The sequence below is a fragment of the Cherax quadricarinatus genome, chromosome 38 (genome assembly GCF_038502225.1).
Source record: "Cherax quadricarinatus isolate ZL_2023a chromosome 38, ASM3850222v1, whole genome shotgun sequence".
NCBI lineage: Eukaryota > Metazoa > Arthropoda > Malacostraca > Decapoda > Parastacidae > Cherax > Cherax quadricarinatus.
Window position 1 is genome coordinate 1,495,932 of NC_091329.1, and position 14,419 is coordinate 1,510,350.

Genomic DNA, 14,419 nt, shown 5'->3' on the forward strand with positions numbered 1-14,419 from the left:
TGCAATCATGTATCTCTCCCGCCTACGTTCCAGGGAATACAGGTTCAGGAACTTCAAGCGCTCCCAGTAATTGAGGTGTTTTATCTCCGTTATGCGCGCCGTGAAGGTTCTCTGTACATTTTCTAGGTCAGCAATTTCACCTGCCTTGAAAGGTGCTGTTAGTGTGCAGCAATATTCCAGCCTAGATAGAACAAGCGACCTGAAGAGTGTCATCATGGGCTTGGCATCCCTAGTTTTGAAGGTTCTCATTATCTATCCTGTCATTTTTCTAGCAGATGCGATTGATACAATGTTATGGTCCTTGAAGGTGAGATCCTCCGACATGATCACTCCCAGATCTTTGACGTTAGTTTTTTGCTCTATTGTGTGGCTGGAATTTGTTTTATACTCTGATGAAGTTTTAATTTCCTCACCTTTACCATATCAGAGTAAATGAAATTTCTCATCGTTGAACTTCATATTTTTTCTGCAGCCCAATGAAAGATTTGGTTGATGTCCGCCTGGAGCTTCGCAGTGTCTGCAATGGAAGACACTGTTATGCAGATTTGTCTGTGCGTGTGCATATATATGCATTTGTTTGTGTGCATGTAGGTATGTATGTATGTATATATACGTATTTGTACAAGAATGGTATACAATACCGACAAGATGAAATTAAAACACATGTGCAACATCTGGGTATCTTTATTGTAGACGTTTCTCCATCCAGTGGCTTTATCAATACAAATTCCAGGACATAACTTGAAGATAGTAGAACTATGTACAGAAGATGAGGTAATCAGTCCCTCAACCTTCGAGTAGGTGCGAAATGCACCGTAGTCGTGGAGATTCTGAAGAAGAAGCAAGGCGCCTGACGCTGGGGAATCCCGTCTACCAGTGACTATGCCCTCGTCTGCTACACGTCCCCTTTCCACCTGACGTTAGTATATAAGCGTCAGGCGCCTTGCTTCTGCTTCAGAATCTCCACGACTACGGTGCTCTTCGCACCTACTCGAAGGTTGAGGGACTGATTACCTCGTCTTCTGTACATAGTTCTACTGTCTTCAAGTTAAGTCCTGGAATTTGTATTGATAAAGCCACTGGATGGCGAAACGTCTACAGTAAAGATACCCAGATGTTGCACATGTGTCTTAATTTCATATATACGTATTTACATGCTTACTTACCTAATTGTGGTTGCAGGGGTCGAGACTCAGCTCCCGGCCCCCGCCTCTTCACTGAACGTTATTAGGTCCTCTCTCCCCTTGCTCCATGAGCTTTATGTATATATGTATGTATGTGTGTGTGTATTTTTATATATATTTGTGTTTACTTATATATATATATATATATACATTATATATGTATATATATATATATATATATATATATATGTATATATATATATTTATTTATTTATTTATTTAAAAATTTGTGCACACATACAGAGGTACAAAAAATACACAAAAGAGCAGTATGCCAAAGCCACTTATACTATGCATAGCATTACGGGCTGGCTTAAAATTAACTTAAGATGAACTAAGCAATGATGACATCGGTGATAAAACTTTAATGTAAACAGATTACTATAAAGCATATATATATATATATATGCAGTTTGTATAGAGCTTGCCTGCAGTTTGTATAGAGCTTGCCTACAGTTTGTATAGAGCTTGCATGCAGTTTATATAGAACTTTCCTGCAGTTTGTATAAAGCTTGCCTGCAGTTTGTATAGAGCTTGCCTGCAGTTTATATAGAACTTTCCTGTAGTTTGTATAGAGCTTGCCTGCAGTTTGTATAGAGCTTGCCTGATGTTTATATAGAACTTTCCTGTAGTTTGTATAGAGCTTGCCTGCAGTTTGTATAGAGCTTGCCTGCAGTTTGTATAGAGCTTACCTGCAGTTCAAGAACTTGCTATTGAAAACTGAATATTATCTGGAAAATCCAAAGATCTCGTCGCTTGATGATTTCAGTTTAAGAGATAATCTCAGGAGGCAGTTTAGATGACTATTCTCTCGCAGTTGAACCATTGAAACTGTCATAAATTCGCCTTAAATCAGCAAATAGTGGAGTCGACATGACTAGAAAATTCTATCTTTACTCTATTTTTTAATTGAATTATTTAATACCTTCCATATAGAATCAACTAAGCATTCTTATTGTCATGTACTATACATGTCTCATTGTCCAATTATAAGTTATTTATAAGGCTGTCTGAAATGCTTCCCATAGTTAGTTTAATATGTTTATTATGCACCCCATACCCATCCTGTGGGCGGTAGTCAAAAGATTACAAAGGTACATAATGGGTCCAGTGACTGGACCCCAAAGTTATGATAGCTGAACTAGTTACAAAGGTAATGAACTCCAGGTAGATCTGGTCACAATCATGGCAAGTTACAGAGGTAATGAATCAGCTTCACTCCTATACATGGTTACAGTCATGAGCAAATTACAAAGTAATGAACCACTGATACGTCCACACCTGGTCACAATTGTAATGAGTTATAAATACAAATATTAAGTGGATCATACACCCACACTAGCGCGCGCGTACACATACACACACGAGGGCGCACGCACGGACATGTGCACACGAGCGTACAAATATATGCATACACGCAAGGACGCACACCCACACACACACACACCCACACACACACACACCAACACCCACACACACACCCTCACACACACCCACACACACACCCTCACACACACCCACACACACACACCCACACACGCACACACGCACCCACACACGCACACACACACCCACACACGCACACACACACACACACACACACACACACACACACCCTCATACACACCCACGCACACACCCTCACACACACCCACACACACACGCACGCACACGCACACACGCACACACACACACACGTCGACTGGTGTGGGTCACATCCTGGGGGACAAAACTGAAGGACAGTCCTCGATGAAGCACTAACTTTCCTGAGTTATCCTGGGTGGTTAACCCTCCGTGTTAAAAATTCGAACAAAATCTTTGATTATCTTATCTTAACCACCAGTAACCACTTGGGAGATGAACCATCACTCAGACACCTCGTCCTCTTCCTCCTAAAAGTAGACAGTCGTCAGCAGAGAGCCTCCTCCATCTGATTACTGAGCACACATTCCCCTCCATGGTAGCGCACCCACTACTTCCCCCTCCACAGGAGTATATTCCTTTCCCTCCATAATAGCACACAACTGCCTATCCCTCCAACCCCCACCCCAGTAATCCCTAGTCTGAGCATTACTAACCAGTCTCTTGCTAGCAACACTCAATCGCAGTCACTGCCTCAATACAGTTCAGTCTACTGATCGCACCTGACAGTCTACACTCACGTATGATCCATCGACACCTTCCAGTACAGTCACACCTGTACAGTCAGTCACACCGGTACAGGCAGTCATATCAGTCCAGTCACACAAATACAGTCAGTCACACCAGTACAGTTAGTCACACCAGTACACACCTGAGCCACCTAGCTGTGCGCTCACGTACCTTCACCTAAAACACACCTTACAGAAGCTTTCACTGGGCCAACGTTTCATGTATCCTCAACACTTTCACACATACACACACACATACACACACATACACACACACACACACACACACACACACACACTCACACACACATACACATACACACACATATACACACACACACACACACACACACACATACACACATACACACACACACACACACACACACACACACACACACACACACACACACACACACACGATTTCAACCACAGGGAGATCGACTGGGAAAACCTGGAGCCACATGGGGGTCCCGAAACATGGAGAGCCAAGATGATGGATGTGGTACTTGAAAACCTCATGCATCAACATGTCAGGGACACAACCAGAGAGAGAGGGGAGGATGACCCAGCAAGACTGGATCTTGTGTTCACCCTGAGCAGTTCAGACATTGAGGATATCACTTACGAGAGGCCCCTTGGAGCTAGCGATCATGTGGTTCTGAGTTTTGACTATATAGTAGAGTTACAAGTGGAGAAGGTAACAGGAGCTGAAGGGGACAGGCCAAACTATAAAAGGGGGGACTACACAGGTATGCGAAACTTCCTGCAGGAGGTTCAGTGGGACAGAGAAATGGTAGGAAAATCAGTAAACGAGATGATGGAATATGTGGCAACAAAGTGCAAGTAGGCAGAGGAAAGTTTTGTTCCCAAGGGAAACAGAAATAATAGGAAGACCAAAACGAGTCCTTGGTTTACCCGAAGGTGTAGGGAGGCAAAAACTAAGTGCAACAGAGAATGGAAAAGGTACAGGAGGCATAGGACCCAGGAAAACAAGGAGATTAGTAGAAGAGCCAGAAACGAGTATGCACAGATAAGGAGGGAGGCCCAGCGACAGTATGAAAACGACATAGCATCGAAAGTCAAATCTGACCCGAAACTGCTGTATAGCCACATTAGGAGGAAGTCAACAGTCAAGGACCAGGTGATAAGGCTGAGAAAAGAAGGTGGAGAACTCACAAGAAACGATCAAGAGGTATGTGAGGAGCTCAACACGAGATTTAAGGAAGTATTTACAGTAGAGACAGGAAGGACTCTGGGGGGACAGACCAGATGGGGACACCAGCAAGGAATACACCAACAAGTGTTGGACGACATACATACAGATGAGGAGGAGGTGAAGAAACTGCTAAGGGACATCGATACCTCAAAGGCAATGGGACCGGACAACATCTCCCCATGGGTCCTTAGAGAGGGAGCAGATATGTTGTGCATGCCACTTACCACAATCTTCAACACATCCCTGGAAACTGGGCAACTACCTGAGGTATGGAAGACGGCAAATGTAGTTCCCATTTTTAAAAAAGGAGACAGAAAAGAGGCACTAAACTATAGACCTGTGTCATTGACGTGTATAGTATGCAAAATTATGGAGAAGATTATCAGGAGGAGAGTGGTGGAGCACCTGGAACGGAACAGGAGTATAAATGCCAACCAGCACGGATTCACAAACCTTCTGGAGTTTTATGATAAAATAACAGAAGTAAGACAAGAGAGAGAGGGGTGGGTTGATTGCATCTTCTTGGACTGCAAGAAGGCCTTTGACACAGTTCCTCACAAGAGATTAGTGCAGAAGCTAGAGCATCAGGCGCATATAACAGGAAGGGCACTGCAATGGATCAGAGAATACCTGACAGGGAGGCAACAACGAGTCATGGTACGTAATGATGTATCACAGTGGGCACCTGTGACGAGCGGGGTCCCACAGGGGTCGGTCCTAGGACCAGTGCTATTTTTGGTATATGTGAACGACATGACGGAAGGGTTAGACTCAGAAGTGTCCCTGTTTGCAGATGATGTGAAGTTAATGAGGAGAATTAAATCTGATGAGGACCAGGCAGGACTTCAAAGAGACCTGGACAGACTGGACACCTGGTCCAGCAAATGGCTTCTCGAATTTAATCCTGCCAAATGCAAAGTCATGAAGATAGGGGAAGGGCACAGAAGACCACAGACAGAGTATAGGCTAGGTGGCCAAAGACTGCAAACCTCACTCAAGGAGAAAGATCTTGGGGTGAGTATAACACCGAGCATGTCTCCGGAAGCACACATCAATCAGATAACTGCTGCAGCATATGGGCGCCTGGCAAACCTGAGAACAGCATTCCGATACCTTAGTAAGGAATCATTCAAGACACTGTACACCGTGTATGTCAGGCCCATACTGGAGTATGCAGCACCTGTTTGGAACCCGCACTTGATAAAGCACGTCAAGAAACTAGAGAAAGTACAAAGGTTTGCGACAAGGTTAGTTCCAGAGCTAAGTGGAATGTCCTATGAAGAAAGATTAAGGGAAATCGGCCTGACGACACTGGAGGACAGGAGGGTCAGGGGAGACATGATAACGACATATAAAATACTGCGTGGAATAGACAAGGTGGACAAGGACAGGATGTTCCAGGGAGGGGACACAGAAACAAGAGGCCACAATTGGAAGTTGAAGACACAAATGAGTCAGAGAGATAGTAGGAAGTATTTCTTCAGTCATAGAGTTGTAAGGCAGTGGAATAGCCTAGAAAATGACGTAGTGGAGGCAGGAACTATACACAGTTTTAAGACGAGGTTTGATAAAGCTCATGGAGCGGGGAGAGAGAGGGCCTAGTAGCAACCGGTGAAGAGGCGGGGCCAGGAGCTAGGACTCGACCCCTGCAACCACAAATAGGTGAGTACAAATAGGTGAGTACAACTAACACCCAGGTACCTATTTTAAACTGATAGGTGAACATGGACAGCAGATGTCTTGTGGAAACAAGTTCCTAATGTTTTCCAGCCGTACCGGAGGAGATTCTAACTCCGGACCTCAGTGTGTGAGGTGAGTGTGCTAGCGATCAAGCTACAGGACACCGTAGAAACGAACCCTGAAGGGAAAGGAAAGATCAAGTTCCACATATGAATCGAGTTTGGGGTCTTTTGAATGTGAACGGAATATTCATACCAATCAGCTACGTGTTAATCCTATTATTTAATATAAAATTTGTACGATAAAACTGTATATGGTGTTCAATTTATTTTATAGTTAATCGGAGACTAAAAATGTACAATACCGTGACAATAACAATTCACAAGTAACCCTCACACGCGGGACTCAGACTTATAGCGATGTTTCGGTCCGGCTTGAACCATTAGCTAAACCATTAACCGGAGCCCAAACGTCGTCATAAATTCCAGTTTCCTGTATGTGGGTTTATTTATGTATTATAGTTACTCATATAATATTTTCTCTGGATATGTTTTCAAAGAAAATGGAGTAATTTAAGGGTAGACTTGAAGTATTAATGACAGGGTCCTTTACGCACCCTAAATACTAGCTCTTTTATTAAAAATAGCAAATCATAGAATATAATGAGTACTGTCTATAAGAGAGGAAAATACTAAGGATATTTGTTTTATTATTTACAGGTAAAGTAACGCATGCAAGGACAATAAAAATAAAGGGAGCTAGACTTGCTTGCATTATTCTAGGTTCAATCTACATAGAGAGCTATTAATGTATGTATACATCTATGTTCCCTCAGCCATTGTGCAGATTTATGCTGTTGTGTGAAATCATTATGTAGATTTCCTGAATTTAACTGTGATCAAAGCTATCTTATGCAATGGAAATAAGGCACTTCGACTTTTTTTTTTTTTTTTTTTTTTTGGGGGGGGGGGGGGTGTGATCCGAGGCAATATACACATATGCTAGTATTTATGATAATTTATGTAGCTGTATTTATGTGTACCTGTACCTGAATAAACTTACTAATCGTATTGCGATGCATCTAAGATGTTAATTAAAACGAATTACTCTTAGCTAATCCCTCAATGGAAATAAGTTACTGTGGAAATTTATTTGGTCCCTAAAGTTCCACAGGACAGATACGGCGTACAAAGGGGTCCCAGCATGGCCGTTATGGAACGGCTGAGCTGAGTGGCCCTTACACCCAACCCAAACAAAAGCGTTCTCTCCCGAGTTGGCGTGGATGGTAGGCACTTATTAATTTATAGATTTACCCTTCAAGGAAGAAGTAGGTAGTTTACTGTTAGTACACTAATATTAGGATTATTGAGGCAACTGTAGATAATAATAATGTAGACCTAAGACCTTAACATAGGTAGTAATAGGCCGATAATGTAGGCAAACACAGGTTAAGTTAGCTAGGGAGAACTGGCAGCCCTAGTTTGAATGACGAGGCGTGGGTCTGGGAGGGATCAGCTCGTTCTTCTATGACCATACACCACCTGGACAAGTGCCGTGATCAGCAGACGGCGCCCCCCACGTGTCTTCACATATGAGACCTGGGAAAATCTGGTAGAGGCACCTCGATGTACCGTAGATGACCTCCTCCATCAGGCCCATACAGTAAGAGAAGACGTCCACCTTTTCCGTAGGATTTCTGGCCAGTGTCTGGGGAAAATTGTGAGTGAGTTGATCTGTAGGTCTGTGTGCAGCTGGCAGTGCATGTCCAGTACGTACCAGCGTCTCTTGTCAGTCTAGAAGCTAGTGTCCATGTCTGCATAGTTGTACTAGGGGATACACACCCTCTTGGATATAGGAATTTCTGAGGTGCAGGCAGGTCACTAATATCGATTGAATATTGCAGGAATTAAGGCTCCCGGTTGCACGTGGTTTCTGAGGGGAAGTCCAAAGGGGCTAAACTTAGGAAGGTTGAAGACCAGGATGTATGCTGCAACGCCAAGTAAGTTAGTCCTTTATACGTGCATGCAGGCGAATTTCTTGCAACATCAATCATTTGTGAAAATCTGTCCTATAAGCCACTTGTGAGGCTGAGGTACCGACCTCAGAGCTCGGTGTCAACAGAGCTTGCCAGGGTAGGCGACTCACTTGGAGGCAGTCCAGACAAATTTTCACAGTTACCATCTGTTAAAAATTGACCACTGTCTGGAAAATCTTCCAACTCCTGCACCCAACATCTTGCTCCTGGGGGATTTCAACTTAAGGCACCTAAAATGGAGGAATATAGCAAATAATATTGTTGCAGTAATAACACCAGGAGGCAGCTCTGATGAAAACTCACACTCAAACGAGTTTTTAAATCTCTGCACAAAATTCAATTTAAACCAGCAAATAATAGAGCCTACTAGACTGGAGAATACACTAGACCTCATCTTCACTAACAATGATGATCTGATAAGAAATGTCACCATATCAAAAACAATATACTCAGATCACAACATAATTGAGGTTCAGACATGTATGCGTGGAGCCCCAGACCGACATAATGAGACTGATCACGAGGGAGCATTCACCAAATTCAACTTCAATAACAAAAACATAAAGTGGGACCAAGTAAACCAAGTCCTAACCGATATAAGCGGGGAAGATATACTAAGCAACACAGACCCCAACTTATGCCTAGAACAGATTAACTTGGTGGCACTCGATGTATGCACAAGGCTTATTCCTCTAAGAAAAAGGAGGAGTAGATGTAAAATAGAAAGAGACAGGCGCTCCATTTACAGGCGACAGAAAAGAATAACAGAGCGGCTAAAAGAGGTCAATATATCTGAAATGCGTAGGGAGATACTGGTCAGAGAAATAGCAAGCATCGAACTTAAGCTAAAGGAATCTTATAGGAGTCAGGAATCGCGGGAAGAACTAAAAGCCATAAATGAAATCGAAAGAAGCCCAAAGTATTTCTTCTCCTATGCCAAATCAAAGTCGAGAACAACGTCCAGCATTGGGCCCCTACTTAAACAAGATGGGTCCTACACAGATGACAGCAAGGAAATGAGTGAGCTACTCAAGTCCCAATATGACTCAGTTTTTAGCAAGCCGCTAACCAGACTGAGAGTCGAAGATCAAAATGATTTTTTTATGAGAGAGCCACAAAATTTGATTAACACAAGCCTATCCCATGTTATCCTGACGCCAAATGACTTCGAACAGGCGATAAATGACATGCCCATGCACTCTGCCCCAGGGCCAGACTCATGGAACTCCGTGTTCATCAAGAACTGCAAGAAGCCCCTATCACGAGCCTTTTCCATCCTATGGAGAGGGAGCATGGACACGGGGGTCGTCCCACAGTTACTAAAAACAACAGACATAGCCCCACTCCACAAAGGGGGCAGTAAAGCAACAGCAAAGAACTACAGACCAATAGCACTAACATCCCATATCATAAAAATCTTTGAAAGGGTCCTAAGAAGCAAGATCACCACCCATCTAGAAACCCATCAGTTACACAACCCAGGGCAACATGGGTTTAGAACAGGTCGCTCCTGTTTGTCTCAGCTATTGGATCACTACGACAAGGTCCTAAATGCACTAGAAGACAAAAAGAATGCAGATGTAATATATACAGACTTTGCAAAAGCCTTCGACAAGTGTGACCATGGCGTAATAGAGCACAAAATGCGTGCTAAAGGAATAACAGGAAAAGTCGGTCGATGGATCTATAATTTCCTCACTACCAGAACACAGAGAGTAGTCGTCAACAGAGTAAAGTCCGAGGCAGCTACGGTGAAAAGCTCTGTTCCACAGGGCACAGTACTCGCTCCCATCTTGTTCCTCATCCTCATATCCGACATAGACAAGGATGTCAGCCACAGCACCGTGTCTTCCTTTGCAGATGACACCCGAATCTGCATGACAGTGTCTTCTATTGCAGACACTGCAAGGCTCCAGGCGGACATCAACCAAATCTTTCAGTGGGCTGCAGAAAACAATATGAAGTTCAACGATGAGAAATTTCATTTACTCAGATATGGTAAACACGAGGAAATTAAATCTTTATCAGAGTACAAAACAAATTCTGGCCACAAAATAGAGCGAAACACCAACGTCAAAGACCTGGGAGTGATCATGTCGGAGGATCTCACCTTCAAGGACCATAACATTGTATCAATCGCATCTGCTAGAAAAATGACAGGATGGATAATGAGAACCTTCAAAACTAGGGAGGCCAAGCCCATGATGACACTCTTCAGGTCACTTGTTCTATCTAGGCTGGAATATTGCTGCACACTAACAGCACCTTTCAAGGCAGGTGAAATTGCTGACCTAGAAAATGTACAGAGAACCTTCACGGCGCGCATAACGGAGATAAAACACCTCAATTACTGGGAGCGCTTGAGGTTCCTAAACCTGCATTCCCTGGAACGCAGGCGGGAGAGATACATGATTATATACACCTGGAAAATCCTAGAGGGACTAGTACCGAACTTGACCACGAAAATCACTCACTACGAAAACAAAAGACTTGGCAGACGATGCAACATCCCCCCAATGAAAAGCAGGGGTGTCACTAGCACGTTAAGAGACCATACAATAAGTGTCAGGGGCCCGAGACTGTTCAACTGCCTCCCAGCATACATAAGGGGGATTACCAACAGACCCCTGGCAGTCTTCAAGCTGGCACTGGACAAGCACCTAAAGTCGGTTCCTGACCAGCCGGGCTGTGGCTCGTACGCTGGTTTGCGTGCAGCCAGCAGCAACAGCCTGGTTGATCAGGCTCTGATCCACCAGGAGGCCTGGCCACAGACCGGGCCGCGGGGGCGTTGACCCCCGGAACTCTCTCCAGGTAAACTCCAGGTAATGGGTTATCCGAGGATAAATCTACGTCATATACACTCTGTACGTGTGTGCCAATAACATGTATGTAGCGCACTCAGCTCATACTTTGAGGTCTGTGGTTCGATCCCTGATGCAAGTGGAAACATTGGACGTGTAACCCAGGATGCGACCCACACCAGTCGACTAACACCCAGGTACCTATTTGCTGCTGGTGAATAGGACAACATTTCGACGCTTTTCCTTACACCTGTTGTTCAGTTCACCTAGCAGCAAATAGATATCTGGGTGCTAGTCGACTGGCGTGGGTCGCTTCCTGAGGGACAAGATTAAGGACCACAATGGAAATAAGTTAGACAGTCCTCGATGACGCACTGACTTTCTTGGGTTATCCTGGGTGGCTAACCCTCCGGGGTTAAAAATTCGAAGAAAATCTTATCTTATCTTATCTTAAGACACCTGCTGTCCCTGTTTACCTTGCAGTAAGTAGGTACTGGGTATTAGTCGACTGGTGTGCGTTGCATCCATGGGACAAAATTAACTTAAGTTGCCCGAAATGCTCTACATAACCAGTGGCTTTTTATATAGTCTGTCACTGATGCCAGTTAGGACTGCATAAGTTGTGTCAAGTATTTGTAGAGATAAAGATTGTTATTGTGTATGGTATACCCTAAGTAAAACAACATGTTTATAAAATTTCTGACCCTTAAAAGCAAATTTACATTTAGATATGCATCATTAAAATTGGCGATTAAACCAGTTTTGGTTTACTGATAGATCATTCGTTAAATGACGCTAAAACTGAGCGATGCAAAATGTGTAGACCTTTCCTGTATATTTATTAAGTTTATATCGATATGTTCTTAGTGCTCGATAACGAGACTGTTGTAGTGCTTTGTAAGTAAAAATTAGGAAGTGTTGTGGTCTTATCCTGGAGATTCGTCCGTAAAAGATTGCATTTATGGTCACAGTGGTGGCCCATGCTAACCTCCCTGTGGTGTATAGGAATATACCTAGCTGGATGAATCTTATTAAGCAGGAATTAGTGAATAACACACTAGCCTGAGAGTTTTAGGACTCTTGCCATGAGTTCGAATTCCACCCGTTTTGCGGTTTGAAAGGTATATGCTTCCCAGTGAATATAATCTGAGAATTTACAGGGATTAAAATACTGACTAGTGGTGAACAGGTTACATGCAGCTCTAGCCACTCTTTCTGCAGTCGATAGGCTAATCATCCAATTAAACTTTACTGAACTATCCTGGGTTATTAACCCTCATGGATTGGAAATCCGAATAAAGTCGTCTTCGACCAATGTTTTCCACGGGGACGGAGAGAAAGGCAAATGTTGTAATAAAATATAAATTAATTATAATGTGCAAACTGTGTGAAATAACATCGAAATTATTCGCTTTTGATAAATAATAAAAAATAATTACACAGTATAAGAGTGTGTATGCATAGTCCCTTGATAATGTGAGAAGTGCATAGTCCCTCGATAGTGTGAGAAGTGCATAGTCCCTCGATAGTGTGAGAAGTGCATAGTCCCTTGATAATGTGAGAAGTGCATAGTCCCTCGATAGTGTGAGAAGTGCATAGTCCCTTGATAATGTGAGAAGTGCATAGTCCCTCGATAGATGCATAGTGATAGAGAAGTGCATAGTCCCTTGATAATGTGAGAAGTCACGAAAGCGCATGGAATTTCACTATTTTTTCACGATAATACTTCTGCATATTGTGATAACACCTGCAGGCAGAAATAAGACCTTGTTTTCTAATTCTTTTCGTGTAATATAAAATATTTAACCCTTGATGTGTCTAGAACAATTTAAGAGGCTGTTTTTGTGGTAATGAATACATATTTTAAGTTTAGATAATAAGCGCATTGTTATTAAGGGAAGCATTAAACTCTTAAGGGTCATATGGCGCCTGAGGAATGGAAGGTAATCAGTTTAGATCCGAGGAAGGGGAGGGTAGCTCCAGTCCTTTGGATCAAAAGCCTTTCAGGCTATAACCCTCACCCTCGTGTAGATCTTTCCGGGATTTAGGTTTTGTCATTTCTGTATTTTTTTTTAATTTGGGGTGGGTGTTGGTGCAGTGTGGTGGGTGTTGGTACAGTGTGGTGGGTGTTGGTACAGTGTGGTGGGTGTTGGTACAGTGTGGTGGGTGTTGGTACAGTGTGGTGGGTGTTGGTACAGTGTGGTGGGTGTTGGTACAGTGTGGTGGGTGTTGGTACAGTGTGGTGGGTGTTGGTACAGTGTGGTGGGTGTTGGTACAGTGTGGTGGGTGTTGGTACAGTGTGGTGGGTGTTGGTACAGTGTGGTGGGTGTTGGTACAGTGTGGTGGGTGTTGGTACAGTGTGGTGGGTGTTGGTACAGTGTGGTGGGTGTTGGTACAGTGTGGTGGGTGTTGGTACAGTGTGGTGGGTGTTGGTACAGTGTGGTGGGTGTTGGTACAGTGTGGTGGGTGTTGGTACAGTGTGGTGGGTGTTGGTACAGTGTGGTGGGTGTTGGTACAGTGTGGTGGGTGTTGGTACAGTGTGGTGGGTGTTGGTACAGTGTGGTGGGTGTTGGTACAGTGTGGTGGGTGTTGGTACAGTGTGGTGGGTGTTGGTACAGTGTGGTGGGTGTTGGTACAGTGTGGTGGGTGTTGGTACAGTGTTGGTACAGTGTGGTGGGTGTTGGTACAGTGTGGTGGGTGTTGGTACAGTGTGGTGGGTGTTGGTACAGTGTGGTGGGTGTTGGTACAGTGTGGTGGGTGTTGGTACAGTGTGGTGGGTGTTGGTACAGTGTGGTGGGTGTTGGTACAGTGTGGTGGGTGTTGGTACAGTGTGGTGGGTGTTGGTACAGTGTGGTGGGTGTTGGTACAGTGTGGTGGGTGTTGGTACAGTGTGGTGGGTGTTGGTACAGTGCGGTGGGTGTTGGTACAGTGTGGTGGGTGTTGGTACAGTGTGGTGGGTGTTGGTACAGTGTGGTGGGTGTTGGTACAGTGTGGTGGGTGTTGGTACAGTGTGGTGGGTGTTGGTACAGTGCGGTGGGTGTTGGTACAGTGTGGTGGGTGTTGGTACAGTGTGGTGGGTGTTGGTACAGTGTGGTGGGTGTTGGTACAGTGCGGTGGGTGTTGGTACAGTGTGGTGGGTGTTGGTACAGTGTGGTGGGTGTTGGTACAGTGTGGTGGGTGTTGGTACAGTGTGGTGGGTGTTGGTACAGTGTGGTGGGTGTTGGTACAGTGTGGTTTGTGTTGGTACAGTGTGGTGGGTGTTGGTACAGTGTGGTGGGTGTTGGTACAGTGTGGTGGGTGTTGGTACAGTGTGGTGGGTGTTGGTACAGTGTGGTGGGTGTTGGTACAGT